Source organism: Nomascus leucogenys, chromosome 13 (genome assembly GCF_006542625.1).
Source record: "Nomascus leucogenys isolate Asia chromosome 13, Asia_NLE_v1, whole genome shotgun sequence".
In the NCBI taxonomy this organism is placed as follows: Eukaryota; Metazoa; Chordata; class Mammalia; order Primates; family Hylobatidae; genus Nomascus; species Nomascus leucogenys.
In genome coordinates this window covers 88927549-88941520 of record NC_044393.1, presented here as the reverse complement: position 1 = coordinate 88941520, position 13972 = coordinate 88927549, and the positions used below count along the sequence as shown (strand labels likewise).

The following is a 13972-nucleotide window of genomic DNA, read 5'->3' as shown; positions in this document are numbered from 1 at the left end:
CAAACCAGATAAAGACTTACAAGAAAGAAAAATTATAAGCCAATGTCACTCGTGAACATAGACACAAAAGTCGTAAGCAAAATATTAGCTAATATAGCTCAGTGATAAATTACAAGAATAATTCATTAAGACCAAGTGGGACTTATTCCAAGAATGCAACTTTGAAAATCAATGTAACTTGTTGCATTAACAGAATAAAAGAGAAAAACACATACAATCTCAAGAGATGCAGAGAAAAATTGATAAAAACTGACACCCATTCATAATAACAACTTTCAGTGAACTATCAATATAAGGAGACTTCATTCACCTAAAAAATGGCATTTACAAAAACACCTGCAGTTAACATTATATTCAACAGTGAAATAGTTAACGCTTTCTGAGGCTGGAAACAAGACAACTATGTCCACTATTACACTTCTATTTGACATCATAGAGAGGTCAATAAGGCAAGAAAAATAAAATTTGTAAAAATTGGAATGGAAGAAGTAAAACTGTATTTATTTGTAGATGACATGATTGTATAACATAGAAAATTTGAGAAATCTCTATAAATAAACTTCTAGATTCAATATTGAGCTTAAAAATATTGTTGGATACAAATTTAATATACAAAAATTTATTTCTACACACGGGCAACAAACTACTGAAAAACAAAATTTTAAAAATATAACTTACAATAACAGTAAAACTATTAAATACCTACAAAAGCATTTGACTAAGGATGCACAAAAGACCTGTAGTCTGGAACTACAAAATATTGCTAAGATAAATTTAAAATACCTAAATATATAGAGATTCCACATTCATAGTTTGGAAAATTCAACATTGTTATGATGTCAATTCTTCAAAACTTAACAAGATTATTATAGTACTGTAGTTGTGTAAACTACTCATATCTTAAGTAGAAAGATGAAAAGATGAACCAATTGAAAATAATAACTACAACAACTTTTCAAGGTATAGACAGTACAATAAGATATAAACAAGAAAAAGTTAAAAAGTGGGAAGATGATGTTAAAGTGTAGAGTTTTTATTAGTTTTATTTTTGTTTGTTTATGCAATCAGTGTTAAGTTGTCATCAGTTTAAAATAATGGGTTACAAGATTATTTGCAAGCTACAATAACCTCAAATCTAAAAACATACAATAGATACAAAAAAGAGTGTCTATTCTCATGCCTGTAATCCCAGAACTTTGGCTGAGACAGGCAGGGCACTTGAGGCCAGGAGTTTGAGACCAGCCTGGCTGACACGGTGAAATCCTGTCTCTACGGAAAAAAAAAAAAAAAAAAAAATAGCCAGGCGTGGTGGTGCACGCCTGTAATCCCAGCTACTTGGGTGGTTGAGGCATGAGAATTGCTTGAACCCAAGAGGCGGAGGTTGCAGTGAGCCGAGATCATGCCACTGCATTCCAGTCTGGGTGGCAGAGTGAGACTGTCTCAAAAAACAAAAAACAAACAACAACAACAACAACTAGAAATCAATAAGAAGAGGAATTTTGGAAACTATACGAACACATGGAAGTTAAACAATGCTCTTGAATGACCATTGCGCCAATGAAGAGATTAAGAGGGAAATTGAAAAATTTCTGGAAACAAATTATAATGGAAACATAATGTACCAAAACCAATGGGATATGGCAAAAGCAGTACTAGGAAGAAAATTTATAGTTATAAGTGCCTAAAGCAAAAAAGTAGAAAAACTTCAAATAAACAACCTAATGATACATCTTAAAGAACTAGAAAAGCCAGAGCTATAGCCAGTTAGCAGAAAAAAAAAAGAAAGAATAAAGATCAGGGGAGAAATAAACGAAATTGAAATGAAGAAAACAATACAAAAGATCGACAAAACAAAAAGTTGGTTTTTTGGAAAGATAAACAAAATTGACAAACTTTTATCCAGACTAAGAAAAAAAGAAAGAAGGCTCAAGTAAATAAAATCAGAGATGAAAAAATAGATGTTATAACTGATACTCAAAGGATCATTAGCAGCTACTATGGACAACTGTATGCCAATAAATTGGAAAATCTAGAAGAAATAAATTCCTAGACACATACAACCTGTCAAGATTGAATCACTAATCCAAAATCTGAACAGATCAATAACAAGTAATGAAATCAAAGCCATAATAAAAAGTCTCCCAGCAAAGAAAAGCCCAGGACACCATGGCTTCACTGCTGAATTTTATCAAACATTTAAAGAAGAACTAACACCAATTCTACTCAAACTATTCCAAAAAAGAGAGGAGAAGGGAATGCTTCCAAAGTTATTCCATGAGGCCAGCATACCCTAATACCAAAACCAGACAAAGTCACATCAAACAAAACAAAACAAAAACAGAAAATCTACAGGCCAATATCCCTGAAGAACATTGATGCAAAAATCATTAACAAAATACTAGCAAACTGAGTTCTACAATGCATTAAAAAGATCAATCATGACCAAGTGGGATTTATCACTGGGATGCAAGCATGGCTCAACATATACAAATCAATCCATGTGATATATCATATCAATGGAATGAAGGACAAAAACCATATAATCATTTCAATCGATGCTAAAAAAGCATTTGATAAAATTCAACGTCCCTTCTTAATAAAAACCCTTAAAAAAGGGCACAGAAGGAACATCAATCAACATAATAAAAGCCATTTACAACAGACCCACAGCTATTATCGTACCGAATGGGGAAAAACTGAAAACCTTTCCTCCAAGATCTGGAATATGACAAGGATGCCCACTTTCACTACTGTTATTCAACATAGTACTGGAAGTCCTAGCTAGAGTAATCAGGCAAGAGAATGAAATAAATGTATCCAAATTGGAAAGGAAGAAGTCAAATTATCTTTGTTTGCAGATGATATGATCTTATATTTAGAAAAACCTAAAGACTCCACCAAAAAGCTATTAGATCTCATAAATGAATTCAGTAAAGTTGCAGGGTACAAAGTCAACATACAAAAATCAGTAGCATTTCTATATGCCAACAGTGAACAGTCTGAAAAAGAAGCCAAGAAAGCAATCCCATTTACAATAGCTACAAATAAAATGAAATACTTAGGAATTAACTTTACTGAAGAAGTAAAAGATCTCTACAATGAAGACTGTAAAACACTGATACAAGAAATTGAAGACACACAAAAAAATGGAAAGATATTCCATATTCATGAATTGGAAGAATCAATATTGTTAAAATGTCCATATTACTTAAAACAATCTACAGATTCAATACAATCTCTATCAAAAGAGTGACATTCCTCACAGAAATAGAAAAAAGAATCCTAAAATATGTATAGAACCACAAAAGACCCAGAATAGCAAAATGAACAAAACTGGAGGAATCACATTACTTGACTTCTAATTATATGACAGAGCTATAGTAACTAAAATAGCATGGCTCTAGCATGAAACCAGACATATAGACCAATGGTATAGAAGAGAAAACCCACAAACAAATCCATACGTCTACAGTGAACTCATTTTCACAAAGGTGCCAAGAAGAAACATTGAGAAAGGGACAGTCTCTTCAATAAATGGTGCTGGAAAAAGTGGATATCCATATGAAGAATAATGAAACTAGACCCCTATCTCTCACCATATGCAAACATTGAATCAAAATGGATTAAAGACTTAAATCTGAGTCCTCAAACTATGAAACTACTAAAAGAAAACACTTGAGAAAATATCTAGGACATTGAACTGGGCAAAGATTTCTTGAATAATACCCCACAAGCACAGGCAACCAACGCAAAAATGGACTAATGAGATTGCATCAAGTTAAAAAACTTCTGCACAGCAAAGGAAACAATTGGCAAAGTGAAGAGACAAGCCACAGACTGGGAGGAAGTATTTGCAAACTACCCATCTGGCAAGGGAATAATAACCAGAATATGTAAGGAGCTCAAACAACTCTGCAGGAAAAAAACCTAATAATCCTATTAAAAACCATGCAAAAGATGTGAATAGACAGTTTTAAAAAAAAAAGACATACAAATGGCAAACAGGCATATGAAAAGGTGCTCAACATCACTGGTCATCAGAGAAATGCAAATCAAAACTACAATGAGATATCATCTCACCCCATTTAAAATGGCTTATATCCAAAAGACAGGCAATAACACAAGCTGCCAAGGACGTGGAGAAAAGGGAACCCACATACACTGTTGGTGCAAATGTAAATTAGGACAATCGCTATGGAGAACAGTTTGGAGGCTCCTCAAAAAACTAAAAAAACTAAAAATAGAGCTACCATATGATCCAGCAATCCCACTGCTAGGTATATACCCCAGAGAAGGGAAATCAGTATATCAAAGAGATATCTGCACACCCATGTTTATTGCAGCACTATTCACAAGAGCCAAATTTGAAAGCACCTAAGTGTCCATTAACAGACAACTGCATAAAGAAAACGCGGTACATATATACAATGGGAGTACAATTCAGCCATAAAAAAGAATAAAAGCCTGTCATTTGCAACAACATGGATAGAACTGGAGGTCATTTTGTTAAACGAAATAAGCCAGGCACAGAAGGACAAAATTGGCATGTTCTCACTTATTTGTAGGAGCTAAAAAGTAAAATAATTGAACTCATGGAGATAGTAGAATGATGGTTACCAGAGGCTGGGAAGAGTAGTGAAAGAGTGTTGGGGGAGGAGGGGGATGGTTAATGGGTGGAAAAAAAATAGAAAAAATGAATAAGACCTAGTATTTGGTGACTGTAGTCAATAATAATTTAATTGTAGGTTTTAAAATAACCAAAAGATCAGCACCATAAGACAGGGCAAAAAAATAAACGATTATAATTGGATTGTTTGTAACACAAAGAAAGGAAAAATGCTTGAGATGATGGATATCCCATTTACCCTGACGTGATTATTATACATTGCATGCCTGTATCAAAATATTTCATATACCCCATAAATGTATACACCTACTATATACTCACAAAAATTAAAAATTTTAAAAATTGACAAGCTGATTCCTGTAAACAGATATATGGAACCAAAAGAACTAGAATAACCACGAGAATTTACACTGCCATCTCTCTCTGTTTCTCTCTCTCTCTGGAACAGGGTCTCGCTCTGTTGCTCAAGCTGAAGTGCAGTGGCAGAATCATGGCTCACTGCAACTTACATCTCCTGGGCTTAAGCAATTTTCTCACCTCAGCCTTCTGAGTAGCTGGCACTACAGGCATGCGCCACCATGCCTGGCTAATTAATTAATTTTTTTTTTTTTAGTAGAGACAGGGTCTTGGTATGTTACCCAGGCTGGTCTCAAACTCCTGGCCTCAAACAGTTCCCCCATCTTGGCCTCCCCAAAGTTATAAGCATTAGCCACTGTGCCTGGCCGCACTGCCATCTTTCAAGATCAATGGTAAAGCTATACTATTTAAGAGAGTGTGATATTGGTGCAAGGATAAACAAAAAGGCCAATGAAATGGAACAGAGTCCAGAAGTAGACTCACACATATGATCTCTTGATTTATGACAAAGGTGCTATTCAATGGGGAATGGGTGGTCTTTTCAACAATGGTACTGGGGCAATTGGATATTAATACAGAGGAAAAAAAATCAGCTTTGATCCATACTTTACTCTATACACAAAAGTTAACTGGAGATAGATCGTAGTCCCAATAGTAAGAGGTAGAACCATAATGATTCTAAGAGAATATCTTTATGACCTTGTATATAAGGCAAGAGTTCTTAAAGAGAATACCAAAAGCAATACCACAAAAGAAGATTTTGATAAATTGGACTTTATTATCAAAGGATATTATTAAGAAAATAACACACAAACCATGGACTGGGAGTACTTTTCACATATATCTGACAAAAGACTCAAGGCAGAACATACAAAGAAAAACAAGTCAATCAGAAAAAGTCAAACACCTTAAAATAAAAGTGGGGGAGGGGGCAAAGACTCAACAGGCACATTGTAAAGGAGACTATTAAAATGGCCAGAGAGCATATGAAAAAGTTCTCAGCCGGACACGGTGGCTCACACTTGTAATCCCAGCACTTTGGGAGGCCAAGACAGGCAGATGACCCAAGGTCGGGAGTTCGAGACCAACCTGACCAACATGGGGAAACTCCGTCTCTACTAAAAATACAAAAATTAGCCGGGCATGGTGGTACATGTCCGTAATCCCAGCTGCACGGGAGGCCGAGGCAGGAGAATCGCTTGAACCTAGAAGGCAGAGGTTGTAGTGAGCTGAGATCACACCACTGCACTCCAGCCTGGGCAACAAGAGCAAAACTCCATCTCGGAAGAAAAAAAAAAAAAGAAAAAGAAAAAGTTCTCAATGTCGTGGTCACCAGATAAATACAAATTACAACTGCGATGAGATACCACTACTACCCAGCCCCTGGAATAGTTACAGTGAAAAATAAGGGCAAGATGAAAGTGCTGGCTAAGATTGGAACAACTAGAACTCCACTTATGGGAGTATAAATTGGCTCAACCACTTTGGAAAACCATTGGCAGTATGTACAAAAACCCACCATGCACCTACTCTCGTGGGCTAGCGATGCCACTCCTAGGTGTTCATAAATGCCTGTTGATATAACAACCTAATTCAAAATAGCAAAAAACTGGAAACCTAAATGTTTATTGACAGAGGAATAGACTGTGGTGTTTCTATACATTGGAATGCCACATAGCAATGAAAAATGCAAACTATGTTCACGATCTTGCTCTGTCCCCAGGCTGCAGTGCAGGGGCACGATCATAGCTCACTATAGCCTCAAATTCCTGGGCTCAAGGCATCCTCTTCCCTCAGTCTCCTGAGTACTTGGGACTACAGGCACACACTACAGGGCCTGGCTAATTTTTAAATTTTTTTTTGTAGAGACAGGAGTCTCACTTTGTTGCCCAGGCTGGTCTCGAACTCCTGGGCTCAAGCAATCTTCCTGCCTCATCCTCCCAAAGTGCAAAATTACAGGACTGAGCCACCACATCTGGCTATATTAATCTTAATACGTGGTATGGATGACTCTTACAGACATTATGTTGAGCAAAAGATGCCAGAACAAAAGGATACATACTGTAAGTTTACATTTACATGAAGTTCAACAGCAGGAAAAGAGAAATCTATACAAATCGATGTCAGAGGAGTGGTTTCCTCTGGATGGTAGGGATGGGTTGACTGAGAAGAGGCATGAGGGAACCCTCTGGAGTGCTGGAAATGTTTGTATCTTGATCTGGGTGGTGGTCACATAGGGGAATACATAGACAATAATACATTGAGCTTTACACTCAAGATTTGTGTATGGAAGTGACTTCAATTTAAAAAATACTAAGGAATAATAAACATTTAATTTCAACAGACTTGAATGCTGGATGAAAACGAACATGACGAAAATCAACAGATGTAACTACAAGGCTTCATATTTAGGTTTAAAATTTAGTTGTTCAGTGCATGTGATGGAAGCAACCTGACCTGCAAACAGTTGCATTAAAAAGACCTGGGAACCTTCACTGAGCACATGCTTGTCAGGCTGTATTGGGGTATCCTCGTCAGGAACAGAGTAGGTCTGTCCTACTGCACTCATGGGAGCAGTGCCTGGTCTCAGGAAGGAGTGTCCTACTGTGATGTGTAATGAAGTTAGACCTCATCAACTAAACGATGGTTTTCAGACAGTGGCCACATTTTAAGAGAGGTGTTAACAGCTGGCAGGAATCCTTTGGCCGTGTTTTAATTTGGGTTTTTAATCTCAAGCTGGTAACTGGGGTTGCCGCCCTTTGATGACCACATGTTGTGGGTGGATTGCAGTTTCTCTCTCACGAGCTCATGTTACGCTGCTTGACTTGGGATGATCACACTGCCTTCCTTGGCATCTCTTGCAAGTGTCCTCTGAGACCAGGTTAAAAACTTCCTTTTTTAACATGGATCCCATTAGGATGTCAAAGGGTGACATTTGTGGTCATGTCTCCTCCTTCAAAGGGTGGCCCCTTTTAGGGCCTATGGTCCCTTTGGTTCCCACCTCCTAAAAGAGGCAGGAAGGAGAAGGTGAGCAGAGAAAGTGAAAAGTCATTAGAGGGGTGACAACTGGTAAGAGAGGAAGGTGTGGTTTAACTTTGCCCCTTCTGCCTCTCTTCAAAGGGTAGATTAGTGCTGGCAGCCAGAGGGGGACAGAAAACCCAGCAGAGGGGCCCCTTGTTGTCTTTACTTGCTCCGCTCCAAATAGCCATGCCTTGGGCATTTAGGAAGATGTGGATGAACCCCACACAGAATGTGTCAAGACCACAGTCTCTGGCCCTCCCTGGCAATCCCACAGTAGGAGCTGAATGGCTGCTATTTTCAATGATCTTGAGCTGGGTTTGCCGCACTTTATGTTTAGGGCTGTGCAAGCTCTGCTCTGAATGGTGTCTGTGATTATGCTGTGAATATTGATGGAGCAACTACTGTGTGCCAGGTGTTGTACTGGGACTGGAACTATCAAGACAAAGAATGGAGGGTGGGAGTGAGGTGGCCTATATCACCAATACTTGTCCATCTTACAGCAAACACAGTACTTTTCACATTATTTCATCAACTCTTGGGTCATTCTCCAGCAATTAGGAAACACTGCCCTGAGGAGCAGGTTATTGAAGAAAACCAACACCTCGGCATTCCATGGGTGCATGAAGACAGCAGCCACTTATTGAAGGTTTCTCATGGGCCAGCCCAGTGCTTCTCAACTGGCCTGGTAAAGCCACACAAGAACCACTGGCTCCTTCCAGAGTGTTGCAAATGCATGGAATGCATTTCTGCTGTAACCAAGTTCATGTATTATCGGGAGAAAAGGATGAAAGGCATGATAGAATATGAAGCTATAGGCAAAAATGTTTTCTTGTGTTCTGGAACGTGCAAGAAATGGACTCAAGATCTAGATGATCTCTGGGATGCCTTGACAGATGATCAACAGTTCTGAAACAGCCACACAGGGCTGAGGGGCCAGCTGAATAGAGCGAGGTGCTTCTGAGGACTCCAAGAGATAGTGTTATACCTCATTGGTTGTGATGTGAGTAGAGAGAGCCAACTTGTTTATGCCAACTAAGCTGCAAAAATATTAATATCAAAAAGAGGACCACGTTCACAAAGACTAGGTACCACTGTTACAAACATTGTTTCTAATTCTCACACAACCAGGCACAGATGAGGACAGCCACTGTGCAACTTGTCTCCTTCCCACCTGGAGACGTGAAAGACCTGGCACTGCCCCTCATTATATTATAATCAACTGAGACTCAAGAATTCTGTCACTTGTATAACCCCAAATTCTATACTTGAGGCTATTTTCAATTTATGTCTATCGCTATCTGGCCGCACAAAGATTTGAACCAAATAGGGCTTATATTTTGGTGGTTTGAAATAGTAAAGGTGTTCCTTTTACTAAAAATAGAGTATAAAAAAATTAAAATATAAAAAAAAATACCAAAAATGAAAACAGTAGTGGTCTTACTATTCTACATGTCAGTTTTCATTCATTCCCTCTGCTGGTAGAAGGTGGCCACAGAGATGACATCATCTTCACCCTCTCTGCGGGAGAGTGTGACTGGCCTGAGAGAACAGCCTCCGGGTGAGGTTGTGAGATGTGTCCACAGCTCGAGGGGTCAGCTCAGGGGCATGTGGTGGCTAAAAACAAATTTGGGCTCTATCTGCCTAGTCAGCTTCAGCCGCTGGAAAGGGGCCTCTTCTAATTATGGCAGTCCTGCCTGACGGAGTTCCAGCATTTTATCCACTGGGGAGGAGGAGGAAGCCAGGCACTTGGAACTGTGCTTCTATCAGCCCCAAAGCCGACAGCGAGGGCCCCTCCTGAGCGGAGAAGGGAATCCGGGGGCTTGTTAACTCTTATCTTTGGAGGAAACTCTCCAACAGATCTCAGCAGAGTTTCTGGCCAGAAGCAGTGTTCAAGAAGGAGAAGGGTGTTCCTGATATCGCACTTGACATGCTTGGCTGTGAGAGTAAATTTTCCTGAGGGGGCCTAAGAGGGAGCTTGTTCCCTGTACCTGAAGCTCCAAGTGGCTCTGTGGGACGCTGGTGGGACTCCGTGGCTCCCTGTGGCTGCCAACGGTCACGTGAACTGGGCACCAAACAGACCTTAGGGATTAGCTAGTCTAATGTATTTTACACAGGAGGAAATTGAGAATCAGGAGGTTAAAGGATTGTCTGAAGGTCACACAACTAATAAGAGATAGCAAATCTGGAATCTGATTTCATTTCTTTAAACTAAAATCAAAGACATTTTACCATACTACTGGGCTATGGCTTAGAAGAGGGGAAATGGGAAGAAGAAAGGGAATGTCATAAGAAGGAGATTGGGGCAGAGAAAGACAGGGAGGATCAGGACTCAGTGACTTGATTTCCATGGAATGTTCTGGAATATATCCACTGAGAGACAAGAATTGATTTTATGGTTTATTCTCATGCCTAAATTGTAGATATTAATCTCCTGGTTTACACACTTATTTCTACTTCTGCCACCACAAAAGTTAGGGAAATATGGCATAAATATCAGAGCAAGCTTTTACTAATTTATTTTTGTTAAAAATATATAAAGATAGCTTCCTGCTGAACCAAGAGTCTAGTAAGACACAAAAATATGAAATCATTTTCAACAAGGTCTTGAAATTTTAGAAAAATCTGTGCAAGGCAGAGAGAAGTACATTTAAGCATTGAGAATCAACACCACTTAACACTATTCCTATGTTCCCAAGGCATCACAAGACACTCAGTACTTTTGAAGATGTTAGAATTAAAACTTAGCTACTGTGTTGGAAACGAAGCTCAGTGTGTTGTACTGATTAAATGTAATGCCATGGATCTGGCTTTTCTAGGACTTAGCCATGTCCAGACATTAGAAAAGCAGGTGAAATGGGAGACCTGCAGGGGACAGGCATCCCATTGCGACTGTCACCTGGGAATTCCAATGGGGCAGCCCATCCTGCAGCAAGAAGCTTCCAGTTCAGACTGGAGGGTTTCCTATGCACGGCAAAGGCCTTTTGCCATACCGCTGGGCTATGGCTTAGAAGAGGGGGAAATTAAAAGAAGAAAGTGGGTGTTATAAGAAGATTGGGGCAGAGAAGGGGAGGGAGGTCACATAAAACAAAGAGGCCTCAAAATAGAGATGGGGGCAGGCAAATGAGGTTGCACACCTGTGTTTCTGGTTTCACTGCCCTCTGTAGTCTGTTTATGCTTGCAGGAAGAACTTCTGCCTTGCTCAGAGCTGTAGACCTGTAATGTGAGTTGACCTTTCTCAAGAAATGCACAGCTAAAAAAAGTTGGCAAAGTTTGACTGAGGCCATGAGAGCTTCCCTAGGTCATGCATGGCAACCACTCTCACAACTTAAATCTTGATGCGTATGTTTGAACATCTGAGTGTCTTCATTTACTCAATGTTTGATTTAAGAGAAAGAGAACCAGGAACTCCAGGTGAACAGTTTTCAAAAGCTGTCAGTGGAGAAGTACTGGTTACAGGTGTAGGAATGAGTTCAAGGGGGGCGGTTTTATGGCAAGTCTGCCAAGGCCCCCTCTCTCCTCAATGGATGCCAGCAGGCTGGTGCCTGTGGCCCCCACACAAGGGGGTCTGACCCACCTGTAGCCCTGAATTGAGCTTTTCTTGCCAATTAGCTCTGCAATGAGCCAACGTGCTCTTTTCTTCCTTCAATAGGAGGCTGCTGCAGATACAGAGGATAGGAAGGTTTCCAGTGACTAATTTGCCTATAACTTTAGTCATCTTCACCAATGCCAAGGAGTTTGTGGTTTCACAGTGACTCATCCTGCAATGTTCACAGCCGTGTGGACAGCGAGTGAAGCAGCCCCTGAGAGGCTGAACCTGGGGCAGCCAGGGTGCCGGGTGCTGATGGTTCGGGATAAAACCACCCACCACGTCCATCACATGGCTTTGGATGTGACTCTTGTGTGTCAATGGTGCGGCTCGACCTGTGCCTGGAGAGGTGACCTCTGTGTTGCTCATGAGGACCTGAGGGATGGCACTCCATGCTGCCACTCCAGACCAGCACCCACATCTCCAAGGCAGTAGGCTTAGTGTTTTGACACATCCCTGACATGCCTATCTGACCAGACCAAGCTAACATGGGCCAAAGACTGGCCTACCTCTTATCACCCTTCCCACAGCTCCTGAACTCTAGGCCTTGATAGGAGGCCAAGAACAAGAAGTTCTGCCTCTGGTTGTGACCATTTCTGCTGAGTCATGTGGACTCAGCTCCATTTTCCACAGATATTTAAAAAAGAGCTGCCCTATGGTTTCGTTAGGTACCGTACCTGACAGCAAAGAAGAGCTCATTGAAAATATCTGAATAGAAACATCCAAGTCCTGACATACCAGGACAACTGAGCTTCTATAAGTGCCAAGAAGATTGATTTGGGTTTAATGATAAGCTGTAGTTGCACCATCATGGAGCAGTTTCAGGAAGCACTGAGGACATTGATAGAGACCTAAAAGGTCCACGTGGAAAATGAGCAAGATGAAGCAGAGACATTGCACAGACTCCAGAGGCCCAAAAACGGTGAATGGGAAAGCATGACGTTAAGAACTGCCACTCTGGATCCAACCCATAGTCTGCTCCAGCCAGTGTTCTGGAGTTTGGAAAAGAATATTTCACAGGATGATATTTGAATTCACACATTTATTCAATGTTGATGTATGTCAGGGAGCTCCCTGTTGCATCACCCCCACCTCCAGTGAATACGCTCTATGGATCCCTCATGGGATGCTTACAGCTCATGTCAAATTTCAGAGCTAAATCCAGCTTCCCAAATCCGGGCCCTTCTCCACCAGGCTGTCCAGGGACAAAGCTCACGTAACTCAAGCCTGAATTTGTGAGCAGAGATGGGCTCTCCCTGTTGGAGAATGAGAGCATGCATTATTTAAGTTCCTTTTCACTTAATTTATCAAACTAATATGCCGAGGTATTTTCTGTATCACAAGGGACCGTTTGGTAGCAGCTTGCATGGAGTAAGCGTTTAATGTTTACCGAGTGAATGTATAATAAAGCTGAATCGCTGAACGCTTAAGTAAACATGGCCTATTAGAGGGAAGGCAACGTGGTGTCAGTAAGGAGAAATCACATCTCACTAATCTCCTTGAGTTCTTTGAGCAGATAAATAAGCATATGGATAAGAGGGAACCACAGAACCCAATTTAATTTGACTTTCAAAAACCTGTGAGAAAATCCCACTTTAAAGACTGTTTTTTAAAAAATTGAGTCACTAAGGGTTGTTTTACCATTGATATGGAATTGGCTTAAAGACCATAAACAAAGCTACACATAAGTGGATACATTCCCAGATGGAAAACTGCAAACACCGGGGTTTCCTGGAGATTTCATCCATGATGGGTCTTTTTATGGGTTTGTGAATGACCGAGACAAAGAAGACTATATTGCAACTCCAGGTTCAAGTAATACCTCATTCTTCTGGGAGGAATGTCAAGTTGATGGAAATTCCATTCAGTTGGAACAAGAATATATTGGATGCTGAAGAGTCAATGTGTGTTTATGTCATGGGGTTTAAAAAAAATACAAGATACAGTTCTTGGCCTTAAAAGAGCTAATAATCAAGCTAGAGGGAAAGCCATATCCTCCTTTACTGTAAATAGTGGAAGGCACAAGGGGATCAACTGTGACAATGAGTGACACACATGGTGAGTGCTGCCAGAGTTCAGGGAAGGGGAAAAGTGCATATGGATAGGGCCAGGGAAGGCTTCCTGGAGGAGACAGAATCTGAGGAGTGTCTTGAAGAACAGCAAGAGTTTGGATGGGTGTGGAAGAGGTGGAGGGTTTTCTTGTGAGAAGAAGTAATGTGTCACCTGCCAAGTACTGTGTAGAGGGAGAGGTTATATGCATGATCCCATCTGGCTTTACGACAGCCCAGTAAGGTGGATCATATCCCCCAACTCCAGGCCTTGAGAGGATGCCAAGAATAAGAAGTTCTTCCACTGGTTGTGACAATTTCTCCTGAGTCATG

At 40.4% G+C, this 13972-nt stretch overlaps 1 protein-coding gene across 2 annotated transcripts in view; it reads right to left on the bottom strand.

Moving 5' to 3' along the window:
• Positions 1-13972, bottom strand: part of TBXAS1 (thromboxane A synthase 1) — a 190235-nt gene that overhangs the window by 91533 nt on the left and 84730 nt on the right. The window lies entirely within an intron of this gene.